We start from the raw sequence: 17,711 nt of genomic DNA, 5'->3' as shown, positions 1-17,711 counted from the left end.
TGAAATTAATGACACACTAGTAGAGGCAGCACATTTTGGTTCAGGCAAATATTTTTCAGCAACTTTCTCCCCGAAAGTATTTCAGGAGCCAATGAAGCTCTCGTTTCTTCTTTTCTTTTTCTTTTTTTTTTTTTTTTCAATTAACTGATAAATATTTGATTAGGACCTTTGATAACTTACATCTTCCTAGCGCCCCCTCTGCCCGTCTCCTCCAAGGCTTCAAGGGAGGGAGGCTCTCTCACCTGCTTCCTCTCACTCACCCCAACTCTCCCAGTCCCCTCTGCCCTGGGTCCCATTTGGGCTGAGTGACGCTGACATACAATGACTCAGTCCGGGAGCTTCCGGTTGGGCTGCTCCCAGGACTGAGCTGAGTTTGGCTTGGGCCTGGGGTGATTCGGGCCATGCTTCTAGGCTCACTGGACAGATCAGCACGAGTCCTATGAACATCCACAGGAGATGTGTGACGAAGATGGAGGACTGGGCCTGGAATGGAGGAATGGGTCCCGGATGGAGGTCTGGTGCCCGGATGAAGGTCTGGATCCAGGATGGACGTCTGAGCCGCTAAAGGAGATCTGGGTCCCAGATGGACCTCTGGGTCCCTGAAGTTCTTGGTCCAGTTTGGAGATGGGACATCCCTCTCATAATCCAGGATTGCTGGCTCCCAACTGCTCACTTGCCTGCCTGCCTGATTGTACCTAACCGCTTCTGCCTGCCACCCTGATCACCCCGAACAACTCCCCTACCAGCCTGATAGATGCCTAACTGCTCCGCTGCTGGCCTGATTGCCCCTAACTGCCTTCCCATGCAGGCCTGGTGGTCCCCAAGTGCCCTCCACTGCTGGCCTGGTAGCCCCTAACTGCCCTCCCTTGCCAGTCTGGTCACCCCTAATTTCCCTTCCTTACAGGCCTAGTCCCTTTCAACTGCCCTCCCCTGCAGGCCTGGTCCCCCCAACTGCCCTTCCCTGCAAGCCTGGGTTCCCCCCAACTGCCCTCTCCTACAAGCCTGGTTCCTTCCAACTGCCCACATCTGTAGTTACCTGATGACTAACAATGTAGGGTATATTAAATGATAGGTAGAAATAAGTTGATTCTGAAAATCTGGACTTGCACATCCTCCTATCTAATAAAAGAGTAATATGCAAATTGACCATCACTCCAAGACACAAGATGTCTGCCCCCATGTGAACACAGGATGGCCACCACACGATGGCCAGCAGGGGAGGTTAGTTGTGGGCAATCAGGCCAGCAGCGGAGCAGTTAGGCATCTATCAGGCTGGCAGAGGAGTTGTTAGGGGTGATCAGGTGGCAGGCAGAAGCGGTTAGGTGCAATCAGGCAGGCAGGCAAGTGAGCAGTTGGGAGCCAGCAGTCCTGGATTATGAGAGGGATGTCCAGCTGCCTGTTTAGGCTTGATCCCACCATGATAGGGCCTAAACGGGCAGTCGGACATCCCTCAAGCGGTCCTAGATTGGAGAGGATGCAGGATGGACTGAGGAACACCCCCCCCCCACCCCCCCCTCGCCCCCCCCCCTCCTCAGTGCATGAATTTCGTGCACTAGTTCTCTAGTAAGAAGATAAATTTCTTGGAACTTAAAATAATTTGGTTATGAGCAAGTTGTCATAAAAATTGTTTTTCTGGTTGATGATGCTCAGTGACACCAGCAAAACCATTCTGTATTCTCTACTAGATAATTATCTTCCAGCAACCTTTAGTGCAAATGCATTGTTCTCTGGTGCTTCTTCCTTTGCATTTACACAGACAGTTCTTCAACCTTGGCATTTTTAAATCTGACCCCCCCCTCACCCCCCCAGTTCTTTGTTACCAAGCATTTGAAACCGAATGTTCTAGTATGTTTTATTTCTTCATGTGCTGTTTTACAATGTGATTGTCCTTATATCTCTCTCAAAACCATTTTCTCTTTTATGAATATTTCTCCTTGCTAGGTCAACCACAGCATGATTTGGTGTTTCCTTGGCAACCACATGGTCTTAACATTTCTCAGTATCTTTTTTTACTCCCACTCATCACATTTCACTTTTTCTTTCTAATCATTAATCCTTGAAATGTCTCCACCTATCCTTATCTTTGTTTTATACTCTAGTGTTAATTGTCTACATTCTCATACTTTTAATGGCCTTAATTAATATTTTATTGTGGAACAGAGATCAGATCTATGTAAGCTACAGATAGATAAATCTATCCTACAATTCCTCTTGCTGGGTTGTTAGACTTCACAATTTCCAACTAAACTGGAAGCTTGGTAAGTAAGGGTGATGCCTGATAGTCTTATATCAAGTTTGTGTAAGCTATTCTGATTCAAATACAAGTCAGAAATGTAAATAGTCAACCAGGTTTTACGAAGCTGCCCTACCCTAGGATTGAGCCGCTGTCCTTAACCAACATTTAGATAGTATAGTGTTTAAAATTACACAGAATTCCCAAGTTTAAGTTTAATCCAAATTCTGCCTCTTACCAACTATGTGGTATTAGTAGCTTTTAATGAATAAGGCCTTCTAACTATATGGGGTAATTTGAGACTTCTATTTTCAGTAGATGTAGCCCTTATCCATTTACAGCTGATTCCCTAAGTCCGTGGTTGGCAAACTGCGGCTCATGAGCCACATATGGTTCTTTGGCCCCTTGAGTATGGCTCTTCCACAAAATACCACGGTCTGGGCGAGTCTATTTTGAAGAAGTGGTGCTAGAAGTTAAAAAAAAATTTAGCTCTCAAAAGAAATTTCAATCGTTGTACTGTTGATATTTGGCTCTGTTGAATAATGAGTTTGCCGACCACTGCCCTAACTCAATCTTAGAGCACCATACAGAAAAATCAAAGGAGTACTCTGACTTACTTTCTTCCCCTTTTATTGGTTTATTAAACCCTAAAATATATATGTTTTTTGATAACCTTTTTGTAGTTCAAGAAACAAGCTTTCCTACGTACTTAGTATTTCAGTATATTTTGCCTGAAGAGAGAGAAAAAAAAGCCCACTATGTACAGTGTTTGAGAGTAAGGATGTAGAAATACATCTTTCATGATAGTGGTTTTCATTAATTTTTATTTTTAGTTTATCTTGTGTTGAAATTTTTGCAGTTTTCAGACTACAGGGGGAATGAAACATTATGCTACAAGCTTTACATAGATAATCCCATGCACTGCTATGCATTCTGTAATAATGAGTTTTCTATGGTTGTAATTCTTTCCTTGTCTGGGCCTTGGAACTTTCCATGCCAACATGACTTTACAGCTATGGCTTGGACACATCATAACATGGAGGAGGTGTGTGAGTCGAGAGGACATATCCCCATTCCCCTGACTTTTGTCTGCCTGCTGACTGCCTATACATTTTCACTAAGCCACCAACTCATTTCTTGATTGCCACATCAAACGTAGCTGACCTACTATTAGATTAATTTTATATTGGATAAATGTACAGTTTTATCAAACTAATTGATCCATTACTTTGAAGCATCCATCTTCTAAAAGAATGTCATAATCTACGTTATTTTCCTTCTAGCTACACACGCATACATGACCTTGTGCTCTATGTGTAGATTTAATATGATTTCAGCACACCCATCTCCTTTGGTACTGACATCATCGCTTATATTTCCATTCCCTTCTTTCTTCTTCAGATAATGCTTGTCAGTATTCTCTCAAAAGAATGGGAGCTAGAGTTAATTATTTCAGGCTGTATCATAGGATGGAATGTTCTGAAGTGCTTTGTACCTCTTATTCCAATCATCTACATGCGGTCTATGTTGTTCATTTTCATTGAAGTTGCATCAGTCAAGGTTATAATGTTCTGATCTTCATTTTTTTCCTAACTCCTATCTTCAGTGTGAAGTTAAAATTTTATCAGGCACATATCTTTCTGCAACTGAGGCACCTTTTTTTAATCCACTTTATTTTTTCTTTCCTGAACCAAATATAAATGACTAAAAGGCTATACAAATGAGCATGCCTTTTGACCAGAAATTCCATCTACACCTAAGAGTACATAAAAAAGAAAAATGATATTTTGTGTTAGAAATATCCATTTTAGTATTGAAAATTTGGGAGCAATCCTAGGGATTATACATGTGGATTGGTTAAATAAATATTAGTAACATTAAATGAAATATTATGCAGCCTTTAAAACTATTTTTAAAAATAACTCAGTGAGGACTTAATAGATGCTAGGCACTGAGCTAAGTACTATATGCACAATCCCATTGAGTTTGTACATCAGCCTATGAGGTAGATATTTATATAATTCCCATTATATTTATAAGGCAATTAAATGTTAGAGAAGTTGAGTAAATTAAAGCAAACAAGTATAAGTAGCAGAATTTAATTCCAGAATTTCTGACCTCAGAGTCCAGAGTCTTAACCTATAGTCTGTCTTAAATTTTTAATAGAGAAAAATATTTATTACATTTAGTTATGACTTATTATATGCAATGAAAAGCAAAAAAAATGGTCTTTTATTTTTAATATTTATATTTTCTAAGATTTACCAATTGTATAAATTACTGTATAATAAATAATGCATGCTGAAATAAAAGTGTGAAAAATATTCAGAAGATAGTAATATACATTTATATATAAATATAAGGTACTATTTTTCTTTACAGTTATGGTGTTTTAAAATTCTTTCCAAAACAGACATCCTTTGTAATATGATCAAAGGGCTCAGTGCCATGAATGTAGTTTTCCATTCCGTTTCTGTCCAATACTATAAATATGTATTTTTCTTATTGACTATGTCCCTCAGTTTATAAGAACGAGTTAGACACCTCTTTGGATGTACATCAAGTACACTTTCTACTTTATAGCCAACAAAGTAAAATGCCTTCTCCAGTGTTATTTTCCCTCTTCCATAACTGGACTCAATAACCACTTTTTCTTTTCAAAATCAACTGTAATTATTTTTCAGGTACAGTCTTCAGGTTCACTCTAACCAATATTTAAGGGATGGTTATGTTTTTGCTACACATTCCTATATGTATTTACAAAATTGAGATCATTCTTTAAAAGACGAGTAGAAATAACCTCTAGAATTGTATTGTATTTTCTTCTTCAGTATAGTTAAATGCTTTATTCACTCCCATAATTTTAGTGGTTCTCTTTTTTCTTAATTCTTATAACCTAGTACATCTCTCTCATATATAAGTTATGAAATTATAAATGAATCGATAATCTATTAACATATCTCCTGCTAAAGATAGTCATTAATTAACTGAAAGTTTTCTTGTGGTGGAAAGAATAGTTAGGAGGCAGTTGTGAGAGTCCAGTCGAGAAGATGCTGATGACCAAGACCCCTTGGGAGTGTAAAAATGAAGGTAAATGCATGTAATTCAGTGTGGTTTGGGGATAGCATATGATAAGCTTGTAATAAATAATTTTTGAATGAATAAATAAGTTAATTTATATAAATTTTGCTAAAACATTTACCCTCAGGTAAAACATAATCTAATTATTAATATACACATATACAATTATAATCAGAATTCTTTTTAATATAATTTTCATTGTGTGAATCTTGGCCTAAATAAGCAAAAGGTTTCACTCAAGCCATTAATCCTCATATTTGGGGGGAAAGTTTAAAAAAATATTTTTATTTAAATGTTAAAGAAAATCAAGGTTAATATGAAGATTCCACAAGGGAGTTACAATAGATATCCATAAGATTTGAGTGTGATATGGAGAATACGCATGTCTTAATAGTACTACAGTATAACTTAATATATTTTTTAACTTCAATGGCTTTACAGTCCGAAGTTGTTTTTGTTTTTGTTTTTTAATAGTAAAAGATCAAATTATCATTGGGAGAGAAATATAGAAGTTAACAAAAATAAAAGAGGACAAAGATCATGCTCTTAGAATCACAAAAAAATAATAACTTCCAATTTACAATTACTATATGTCAAACTCTGGGCAAAGCACTTCATATACATCATATCATTTAATAATTATATTTAACAAATAAATAACTTTTAATTATTACTGACTAGCAATTTTAAAGCTATTTTAAGTATGTAATCTAAATTCTAACAAAAATGCTTACTTTAACAAATGCTCATTTTTTATCTGTGAACGTGTCCAAGTGTATATTGAAACACAATGATAAAGAGTTTTCATTCCAGAATAATAAAAATGTTTATCATCAGGCAAACATACAAGTATGAAGAAATAGCTTATGAAACTTCAGTCCGCTCATTTCTATAACTTTAATTTAAAATATTTACCTTTATTTACAAGTGCTCACAAAGAGGCAAACATATCAAAGTATTTATTAAACCTAAGTAGAATGGTATCACTCTTTCTTTCCTGATGTTTCTTAAATGTTTGTGGAGTAAATGAGTGATAAGACTTAAGAGATGATCTATTTTGGTCGTAAGCTAAATGCCAGTGGGAGTAAGAATAGCTGCAATTTTTCTATAAGATTCAAACTGCCATGAAACTGAGCTGCCTAGGAATACGCTCCATTATTGCAGAGAAATCTGAAATCTTGGGCTCAGACAGGGCCAGACTGTGACGCTGGCTATTTACCACAGATTGAAGATTGCTGGGACAAGCCCCTCAGCTCTAAATCAACTTCCTCACTCGCTCTGCCACAGTCCCTGAGAAACCCCAAGGAGCCATCTTCTGTTGTTAGTTAAGAGTTATTGGACAACACAGAAAAACATAGTTTCTGGGAAAGAGCAGATTTGGAGTCCATTGCTTTGCCTTGAACAAGCTATTCACCTTGCTGACTCTCCTATTGCAATACAAGGAAAAGAACATCTTCCTCAAAGAGCTGTTCTGTGAGAACTTGGTGTCATTATGTAAGTATTTATGACCTGGAGAATGCTACAGATGGAAATGCTAATTTACCTAATTCGTTCCACAGTGGAAGGTTCACAGGCTTTGGGGGAAAGAGCACTGGTAAGGACTCAGGTAAGGTTGTGAGTGACTCTACACAGGTGCATTGTGACTACTTCAGTGCTTTGTAGGTTAGCCATGGAGGAGTGCATTGAAAATGTTATAACCATGTGATGGATGGAACTATATTAAATGATCTGGAATTTCCTTCCTGTCCTTCAGATTTCGGGATGGCATTGTTCCCAGACAAGTTACTCATGCTGTTCCTAAAAACTTTTGAGACAGAGCTTTCTGCCTTAGTAAAGCGCCCTCGGGTCTGCCAGCCACAACAATGTGGACAGCCTTCCAAGGACCTCGCTGCATTCCTGCTGCAGTTGGCCCGACTGTGCCCTTAGTGGGGGTGGAAAAATACAGACGGGACTCACTTAAAAGAAATCCATTATATATGTCCATATAAACTGATGACACTAATGATTCGCTTTGAAAAAATCTTTTAAGAAAAAAAACCAAAAAACATAGACAATGTATCTTCCTTTATAATAAAAGGCTAATATACAAATCGACCAATTTGAGAAATGACTGGTTGCTATGATGCATAGGATGCACACCGACCATCAGGGGGCAGATGCTTAACACAGGAGCTGCCCCTGGTGGTCAGTGCGTTACCATAGGGGCAGCACTGCTCAACCAGAAGCCCTGAGCAGGGCTCACGGCTGGTGAGCACAGTGGTGATGGCAGGAGCCTCTCCCACCTCTGCAGCAGCACTAAGGATGTCTGACTGCCTGCTTAGGCTTGCTACCCACCGTGCTGAGGGACCCCTAAGTGCACGAATTTCATGCACTGGGCCTCTAGTATAAAATAAAAGCATAATATGCAAATCAACCAAATGGCTGAACAGCTGAATGACTGTCCAGACCACCTCCTGGACAAAGCTGCCGCTGGGGCTGTGAGGCCGAGGCAGCCGGGGCCGTGAGGCCGGGGCGGCCGGGGCCGTGGGGCCGGGGCAGCCGGGGCTGTGAAGGCCTGCTCTTGCACGAATTTCATGCATTGAGCCTCTAATTGTTAAATAAAATATCACTTCTGACCTATTTATAATCAGATATCAAAATTAAACTATAGTATAACTGATTAAAAGAAATACAAATATTGTTGTGGTCAGTGGTTGTATGGATGAACGTTCTCCTTTGGGTTCCTAATACTTGCAGTTACCAAAGGCCTAGGTTGCTGAAGTTACTTTTCAACACTTTTAATTAGCTTTAGTAATTGGAAAATTTAGAAAGGGAGAACCATGAGGATAGAATGAGCGAGAGGAAGAAGGGAGAAAAAGAGGGGACCAGGAGGTCTTGTAACATTGAAATTCACCTACGAACTGAAAAGTAGAAAAATCTCGTGTCTCAATTATACTGAGATATATTGTACAAACTACTTGACTCTGAACAGACTTAAAAAAAAAGGTTGGTTTAAAGAAGAAAACACAGAAAATCTTATTTTATTTTACTGTTTTATAAATATTAATCAACTAGTGTCCTGGTGCACGAATTCATGCACATTGAAAGGAAATTAATTAGAAGAAATATTTTAATGTTGCAATTCGCCCTTTCTCTAAAACAGAAGTGTCAACCAAATTCACAATTGAGATTGACAGATGGAAACACAAGTGTGCAATTGGGGCCAGCAAAATCTTTATATGTATTGTGCATGCATGAGTCAACTTAGCATTTTATAGATATAGAACAAACTTGCTTAATTAGCACTGATTTCTGATATAGATAAATTTTTTCCAGCTCAGTGGAGCATCCCAACTTCTCTTTCAGGTACCATATTTTTCGGCGTATAAGACGACCCCCTAATTTTTACATTTAAAACATAGGTTATACCTATTGATATATTCTCTGTATAAGACTACCCCCAATTTCCGAGGCAACACCAGTTCTTTTTTTCATAGACCGCCTCTCTGACTCTGGCCAATCTGAGCAGGCTTTTTACTAGAACACAGTGTAGCTTCGGGTACAGAATATGTATAATTTGCATGCATAAAAAGCCTGCTTGGATTGGCTGAGTTAGAGAGGTGGTCTATTAAAAAAAGAACTGGTGTTGCCTCAGAAGTGGGGGGTAGTCTTATACAGAGAATATAGGCCTAAACTTATGTTTTAAATGTAAAATTAGGGGGTAGTCTTATACGCCAGAAAATACGGTAATTGTCATCAACACAAAGCAGATTATTATTGTAGATCATACAGGGAGAACAAAGGGTAAAATATTTAAACTGCAACAGTGTTTGTGACTCTATTCTGCACAGTGAGAAAACCTGAAGTCATTTTCAAGGATCACCATTTCTTATTTCTTTTCAGTTGGGTCAAGTTTCTAAGCTTTCTAAACCTCAATTTTCCAGCTAATGAAAAGAAAATAGGATTCCACCGAGTCTCCTATCTACCTACTCCAGGACTTCTGTGAGGATCAAATTAGATGAGGTATAGGAAAACACTTCACAGACATTTGGTTAAAGTGTAAAGTGTTTCCACCTACCTATAAATCAAGTCGTGTTCCTGGGCTGAAGAAACTGCAAGAAGGCTAATCATTCCTAGGGAGAGGAAGCAGGGCAGTGCTACATGATGTCATTAGCTGGACAGAGGGAAGGACACTTAGCACATTAGCCTTTTATATAGATATATATAATATATATATATATTATATATATATATTATATATATATATATAGATAGATAGATATAGATATATAGATAGAAGGGTTAACAGTAGTTTGCCAATATTTTTAAAGAATTTCTACATTCATTTTGTGTATTAATTCTTCTAATAATATCTAAAATTATAAGAAGAATTCTTCATAGTAGACTTTTGCTATTTTCAAGCAGGATAAATTATGCTAGAATGCATTGGGCAATTAGGTAAGCAATAAACTGCTTCTTTTGGAGGCAAACATTTGGGCAACTAGACTGTTATCAAGTAAACTAGGGACCCAGTGCATGATCTCATGCACTTTGAAAGAAACTGTGGGCTGCGAGGCTGCAGTGGGCACATCCTCTGCAACCCTGCCCAGCCCCTCCCACCATGGCCCCCCAGTCTACTGTCCACCTGTAACCCCACTCCCACTGCCACTGCTCTCATGCACTGGTGACACAGAGTAATTGGGGCTGGCACCAGCAGTGGGTGAAAGTGGCAGCTGCTGCCCTAATCACCCCTCAGGAACAGGGGGAGGTGGAGAAGCCCTCAGGGGCAATTGGGGGTGGCAGCCACTGCTCGCACCCACTGACAGCGCCAAGCAATTGGGACTGGCGCTGGACACTGGCAGCAAGTGCGAGGCGGCTCCGGCACTGGCAGCAGGTGCACATGCTGGGCAGGACCGTGGCATGTGGAAGCAAAGAACTTTCAGTAACCACTAGAGCACATATGTCAAACACAAGGCCCGCGGGCCAAATCCAGCCCGCCAGGCCTTGCAATGTGGCCCGCACCGCGCTGTCATCACTGCACTCCGCTGTCAGTTTATGACATTGTCAGTTTATGACTGTTCAGTAAACCATTCGGCCCGCGATTTAGGCTGGATTTTAGATTTTGGCCCCTTCTCTGATTGAGTTCGACACCCCTACACTAGAGGCTAGCCTCAAGGACAGCAACCAGCACCCCACCTTGGTCTGGTGCCCCCATTCACTTACTCCAACATCCCTCTGCAGCCGATGCTCACCATGTTCCACACTCTGCCACCTGCTGCCAACACCCACCATGTTCTGCATGCGCCCCTTGGTGGTCAGCACATGTCATAGCAACCGGTTGTTCGGTTGTTCCGCCATTCAATCTATTTACATATTAGGGTTTTATATATAGGTGAGCACTGTACTGCCCTAAATGATGCTTAAGGAATGCTTCTGGAATGAAAAAGTCATAGTAGCTAATAACTATTGAATGCTGATGATATGTTAAACACTAAGTGCTTTACAAGTTTTAGCTTATTTCTCCCAATTCTATGATGGAAGTACCATTGTTATTCCTATCTTACAAATGTGGAAACTGAGGTCAGAAAGTATATGGGGTCCTCAAAGTCAAAGAGCCCTGAAAGGACAGATGCAGAAATGGAGACCAGGTTGTTCACCTCCGGGCTTATCCATTGGGTAACACCTTCTAAACAGTCAGTGATGGGACAAAGAGCAAATGAGCAGAGAAGTCCCAACTTAATGTCATTCCTGCCAGGTAAATTTAGAAAATGCACTCAAGCTTACATTCGTCAAAGGAGATCATGACTGTGCAGTGATTAGCACTAAACAATTACGTTTTGAAACATGATGAATTATACAAGCTGATCCTCCTAAATAGCAGAGTGGTCTGTGCAGGAATTAAAATAAAATTTAAAAAACCACCAACAACAACAAATACCATGTCTTGTTTTTCTTTTTTAATCCTCACATGAGGATATATTTCCATTAATTTTTTTTAGAGAGAGAGGAAGAGAAAGGGAAAGACGGAGAGAAATATCTATGTGAGAGAAACACATCGATGGGTTGCCTCCTGCACAAGCCCCGACCAGGCAGAAAAATGGGGTACAGTGCTGGCCAGATTCTTAGGGCTCCAACTTTGCTCTTATTATTGATCTTTTTCTGAGGAAGTCGGTTTCCATGGAAGTCTTAACTGGCAGATAGCACACGGTGTCATATGTTTCCATTGATAACTTGGAGATCTTTGGAGGTAATCCAGCTTAAGTCTGTCATTTCAAAGAGAAAGAACCCAAGCCTCAAGTATTAGTATCAAGCAGTAAGCTGGAGTGATTAAGACCTAGGCCTTCTGAATCCTTGTATTAAACATTTCCACACAGCTTGCATAAGTAGAGCCACTGGAGGGAGAATGGACCCATCTCCCAACCCCCATTTCCCCCTGCTTTCTACTGTGAATACTACTGGCTCCAAGAAAGCAAAATGAAGGGAAAAGCTTTGGGATGGAATTTTATTCCTCTCAAGACAGGTCAGAAAGTCATGAAATCTGGGAAGGATGAAGCCCTTCTAATGGGCAAAAGAAAGGATAATCCTTGCTATTGTGGGCACGGTGGTCTGACCTGACTTGGGGCTCCCTGGGGCTATCTGATATTTCTTAAATAAAGAGTCTTTGGAATAACTTGCCTGGGGATGGGTTGCCATGGAAACAGTGGAGTCAGCAGTTGCAGTTGGTTCGTTAGAGATTTCATCTATTTCGCACCCTTTAAAACACGGTTGGTACAGACTCTCAAAACAGCAACTTTGCTCTAAAGCATTTGACACCGATCACTGCCTCTGATTCAGGAGGTCACCTTTTAAATGCCATCTTGCAACCCATGATGCTAAAGCAGCGTGGGAGAAATTCTGTGAGCACGGCCACATGACGACAGTCTCACCCCAGAGCTTGAAGTAGCGACGCCTCTGTTAAAAGCCTGCAAAACATATATAGTCCTTCTCCCCACCCCCACTCTCTACCTAGAAAACTTAGCCACCCACATGTCTGCTTCCGTGTCAGCGATGCAGTGTAGAGGAGACAGTACAGAGGGAAGAAGGGAGAGAGGAAAAGAAGGAAGGAAAGACAGGTGGGTCCAGGATGACTTGCAAAATTGAGATGCACAATAACCAATGCAAAAAAAAAAAAAAAAAAAAAAAGGAAGGAAGGAAGCAGTATGAATTCTTTAGCACTACTGGTGGCAACCTTTTTTGGGGGAAATTTAGTAGTCCTGGTGGGTTTGAAAATGCACATAATCTGTGATCCAGCAATGGCACTCCTTGGAACAGAGTCTCAAGACTTCCTTGCGTGTGTGCAGCTGAACAGTCAAGAACGTTCCTGGCTTCCCTGGGGTTAATAGCAAAAATGCTGAAGACTATGGAATGCTCTACCCACATCAGCATGCATGATTCTTACAACCTAATGTTGAATGAGGAAGCAAGTTATAAGAGGATAAATGCAGTAAGAAAGTAAAATATTCAAAACTAAACAATCATTTCAGGAAGCATACACTGCTTTGTGCATGTTAGTGGATGACTTTAAGTCATCAAAATGGCTTAAGATCCAGGATAATGGGTTTTAGTAAAATTAGGGAAGTGATGGGGAAGACTTTGGGGATCCAATAAGCTTTCCTGAAGCTTCTTAAGTTCCTCATCAGGCCCCAGGGATATGTGTTCTGGGTAGTAGGGCTGAGCCACAAACGTTCCCTTACCTCTGTCTTCGGGAAAACTCTTATTTTATCACTGATTATGAATGTCACCTCTTTACTGCTTAACAGTAAAGACATTTTTTACCCTTCTATATGTCCTTTTTAATTCAAATGGATGAAAAGGAACTGGGGGAGAAAATATGTTTTCTAAGTGTCATCTATATTTAGTCTAAGCCACAAAAATATTTTATTTGGGCAAAGAAAGAAGTTTATAGGTTTTTAGGAGCTAGCATAAATATATATAAATCATTTTATAGCATTCAATTAAACGTTTTTTATATCTTCAATGTAAATAGCACAGTGTTTATAGAATCGAAATTATGGAATTTCAGTGAAAAAATTGAAGGTAAAAATAATGGAAATAATTTTGCTCTATATTTATCCTAATTTAGTAATTCTTTTGTTAGAAAAACTTTTTATATTATTGGAAAAAATGACAAGCTTCTGGACTGTTCTTAGAGTACTGTCACTTCGGGTGTAAAGCAAGTTTTATTTGCTTCTGTTTAACAATTACAGAAAAGCAAATATCGACTTAAAATCTTATCTTGGCATCACATATTGAGAAATGTGTGATTATAATGTGAATGTGGGCCTAGTAACTTGCTTATTTGATTTGTAATGTCCATGGTGGTTTTAAACATGTCGGAAAATTCCTTGGTCCTTTTCCCACTGAGTTCAGTTTATGAAGATTACAGCCTTATTACAGGAGGTCCCTGAATTTCTTCAGTGTGATAAGAATTTGTGGGTAATGATGTTAGCTTGAGATATTTGCCACTTAAGGAAGGAAACTTATTTTTCTATTTAATATGTATTTTTATTTTGATTGTGAACCTTAAGTTACATGGAAGTTTTATATCTGACTCTTGTTAAATAGCCTCTTCTAAAGATGAAAGCCAGCTCACCTTGTTTTGTGAGTTCTACTTAGTTTGGAACCTATGAGTTCTAATTATGTTTTAATTTGTCATATCTAGGCCACCATTTTTAACAAGTCAGTAGACTCTTGTTTCTTTGTAAGCATCTAAGGGTTAAACTCAAAGAAGGATCTAGATCTATTAATGACATTTTACTTTTATAGTACTGAGGTTGCCAACATTAGTCTCAGAGCATTTAGCCATGTATTTATTTGAGTCTGTAGAAGTTTAATTAAATTATTCACGTCATATCTCCTCCTTTCTTTCATAATTGTTTATTAGAAAAAATAATTTGAGCTATACATTTATAGTTCCCAGGAGGCTGAGCTAGAGTTGGGTTTGACCATTGAGAAAATGATAAGACCTTGAAGAAAATAAAACAAACAAGTAATACACAACCTTTTAAAGAGGGGAGCTGTCTTTCCTCCTCAGGACCTTTGCCTGGGAACTCTGCCATTTCCCTCATCCTAAAGTAAGGAAGTTGGCTGGTCTTGGAAAAATTCCCTTACAGCTTAGCACTCTCTGACTCAATGGATATGACTCAGCATGCTTGACAGCCAGGGCTGGCCTTGAAACATCAGATATAATTTCTTGGACACCATTGTCAAATTTATTTACAAAGCCAAGAAGAAAAAGTTTCAGCAGGAACTCATTTGTGCAACTGGCTTGGGTATCTATGTAAGCTCCTTTACCTGCAATGAGGTTATAAAAATCACATGGAAGAGGGTGAGCCGTGAAGTATTTTCCTGTGGCAATAAACTGAAAAGGGAAACAATGAGTTTTGTGTGTTTTTTTCTCTCTCCTCCACTTCCAAACCATGCACATACAGAAACTCACTAAACACATGCAACACATGCATGTTCTCTCTCTCTCTCTCTCTCTCTCTCTCTCTCTCTCTCTCTCTCTCTCTCTCTCTCTCTCTCTACACACACACACACACACACACACACACACACACACACACACACACACACGGAAGGAGTGTGGGAGGGGAGGAAAAGCAGAAGATTGGCATTTCAATGGAGATCTGTCTAGGTGTCAGAATAAAGCCTTTAGGGAAGGGGGTATGAGAACGAGAAGAACTGGTTTGTCTCTCCACTGCTGAGGTGGAGCAAGAGGGTGTGAGAGTGAGAGAGCATCAGGGAGAAAAGATTTGGGAAAAGGTGTATGAGAGGTGTGTTGTATTTCTCCAGTCCACCCTCCTTATTGTGAGGGCTGGTGGTGCTTGACTCACTTCTAAATTGGATGTCCCCAAAGGACCTGCCCATAAAATTTTGGGGTGAGTCTTTATTTAGGGGACTGGTGACCACTCTTTGAGTGGAGTTTGTAGAGAAGCAGGATTTTGAGGTATAGAAGGAAGACAGCTGGAACACCATTTCTCAGGAAGAGTCCTTTCTAAGGGCAGAGTCCATTCTCCATGTCCCATTTGAGACTAATGGTCACTTCTGTTTCTCATATGGACTGAGGACAGGCCAGAGACATTAGTTTGAATCATGAGCCAGATCCTCAGTTCTCCAAGAAATTGCTCAGCAATATAAAGATACCCTTTCACAGTTTATGCATACAACAATCATCAAGTGATTCCCAAACTGAAACTTCAGACTCCCATGGATCTTTACAGCTGCCAACATCTGGCTATCCTAAACACCAGGTTGAGACTAGTATGTATAAAACAAGCTATTAATTTTTTTCAGAGTAGTTGTATTATTTTTCATGTAAAAACATCTAACTTCAATTAATTTTCTATAACCCTACAGCCAATGTGGTTGCCTAATTCCATTCCCCAGGATTTTCACAGTTCCCAGGGCTGTCCATGCATTTTAATGCCCTGCATTAAAGGAAGCTAGAGTTGGAAATATGGTTACCATGGGGAAATATTAAAGCAGATGTCAGGAAAGCAGCCTTAGAGGTTGAGTCCGGAATATGAGTGTGGACTCAACCATGGACTCAACCATGTGGCCTGGCTCTCTCCCCCAGAGAAGTAAGCGGTCTGGAGCCAGGTCCCTGACCACCTGACCAAGTACAAAGGGACTTCTCTTGAGCCTATAGGTGAAATGAATTCCATATTGATCTCAATGACAACCGTTCTTCAAAATGTTCACTGTCTCTACAATGTCTCAGCACTCAGCATCTGAACTTGAATACTGGAACTGTATCTTAGCCTTTGGATGGAGCAAGTGTTGAGCAGCTGAGACGTATGCATCCTGATTTCTAAAATGTTCTTCCCGGGAGCTGTTACAGGTCTCTGAATTAAGCTTTTCCTACAGCATTCGACACAGGGCACTGCCCTAGGCTGGTTTGGAAAAGAGTGGAACTAGGACATAAAGGGCTATTATAGCAATTCCTAACCCATTCCCCACCTGACTAACCCTAAAAATGAGTCAAGAAGGACCATAGCTCTGCTCTGGGAACTCATGTTAGTGGAACATTGAGGCAGGGTGTTGCCAAAGAAACCTAGAAGCTCACGAAAGCAGTTACAGTGGATTCTAATATTTATAATAGGCCAGTTCAATCTGAACTCTGAGTGGTACCCAGAGTCTCCCTTGCTTCCTTTTCTGAATCGCTTCTCCTTCTCAAGTTCCATATACCAAAATAATTGAGGCCTTCTTATCTAAAGGAAACATACAAGAGATACAACTTTGAGTTTATAAAAAGAAGAAGTAGAATACATAAAAATATGGCTCATCATTCCAAATTTTGCCTCTTCTGCTGTTGACCTCACTAGGGTACTAGTTAGGGTTATTGCTTTCCCCCTCTACTTCTATCAACAGTTTTAATTATTTAAATTCTTTAATCATTTATGATAGTATTCATCTCTTTGAATCCTAGTAACCATATGAACCTTATGAGAAATCTTAAAGTTTAATGTTTCAAGCATCTGCCCCATGATTTCAAACTGATTATGAAAAGTTTGGCATGTACCTCTTAAGACCTAAATGGATGGAGAATAATATTGCTGCAGACTAAATTATGTACCTCCCCCATTAGTATGTTTAAATTCACTTTATTTTTTTAAAATATATTTTTATTGATTTTTTTTTTTTTTTTTTTTTTTTTTTTTTTTTTTTTTTTACAGAGAGGGAGAGGGATAGATCATTAGAAACAGTTATGAGAGAGAAACATAGATCAGCTGCCTCCTGCACACCCCCTACTGGGGATTGAGCCCACAATCAAGGTACATGCCCTTGACTAGAATCAAACCTGGGACCCTTCAGTCCTTGGCCCGATGCTCTATCCACTGAGCCAAACTGGTTAGGGCTAAATTCACTGCTCACACTTGTCATTAAATATTTGTTTGGGATTTATTTGATTCATGTCTGTCTCCCGCACACATGGTTATGTCCTTGGGGGGAAAGGATCTGGTCTCTCATCTGTCATCCCAATATTTAGTAGGAATGATACCTAATAGATTCTCAATAAATTGTGGTTGTAAAAATGGACAAGCCCATAGTTTTCCTAAACATGGTGATTGGTGAAAGTGAATATTTTAGTATCTTTTCTCATCTTGCCATTCCTGCTCCTTAGTCCATTCCAGTCAGTGACTCCTTTTACTTCTGTGTGGCTGGGGCTTGAATGAGTGTGGGTATATTCCGGTTTTCTGGAGTGAGGTCCTTCAGGAGGTGGCCCACACAAGTTTTATAGAGCTTCTTTCGATACTTAAATAATTATGTCTATAGAGCCTCCTTCAATACTTAAAATAATTATGACATAAGAGGATCCATGGGGTACGCATGGAAGATCACTGGACTGGAAGTAAAAGTCGTCTTACTTTGTTAA

The sequence above is a fragment of the Pipistrellus hanaki genome (genome assembly GCF_964339955.1).
Source record: "Pipistrellus hanaki genome assembly, chromosome: 8".
Lineage (NCBI taxonomy): Eukaryota > Metazoa > Chordata > Mammalia > Chiroptera > Vespertilionidae > Pipistrellus > Pipistrellus hanaki.
This window is presented reverse-complemented; position numbering follows the sequence as displayed.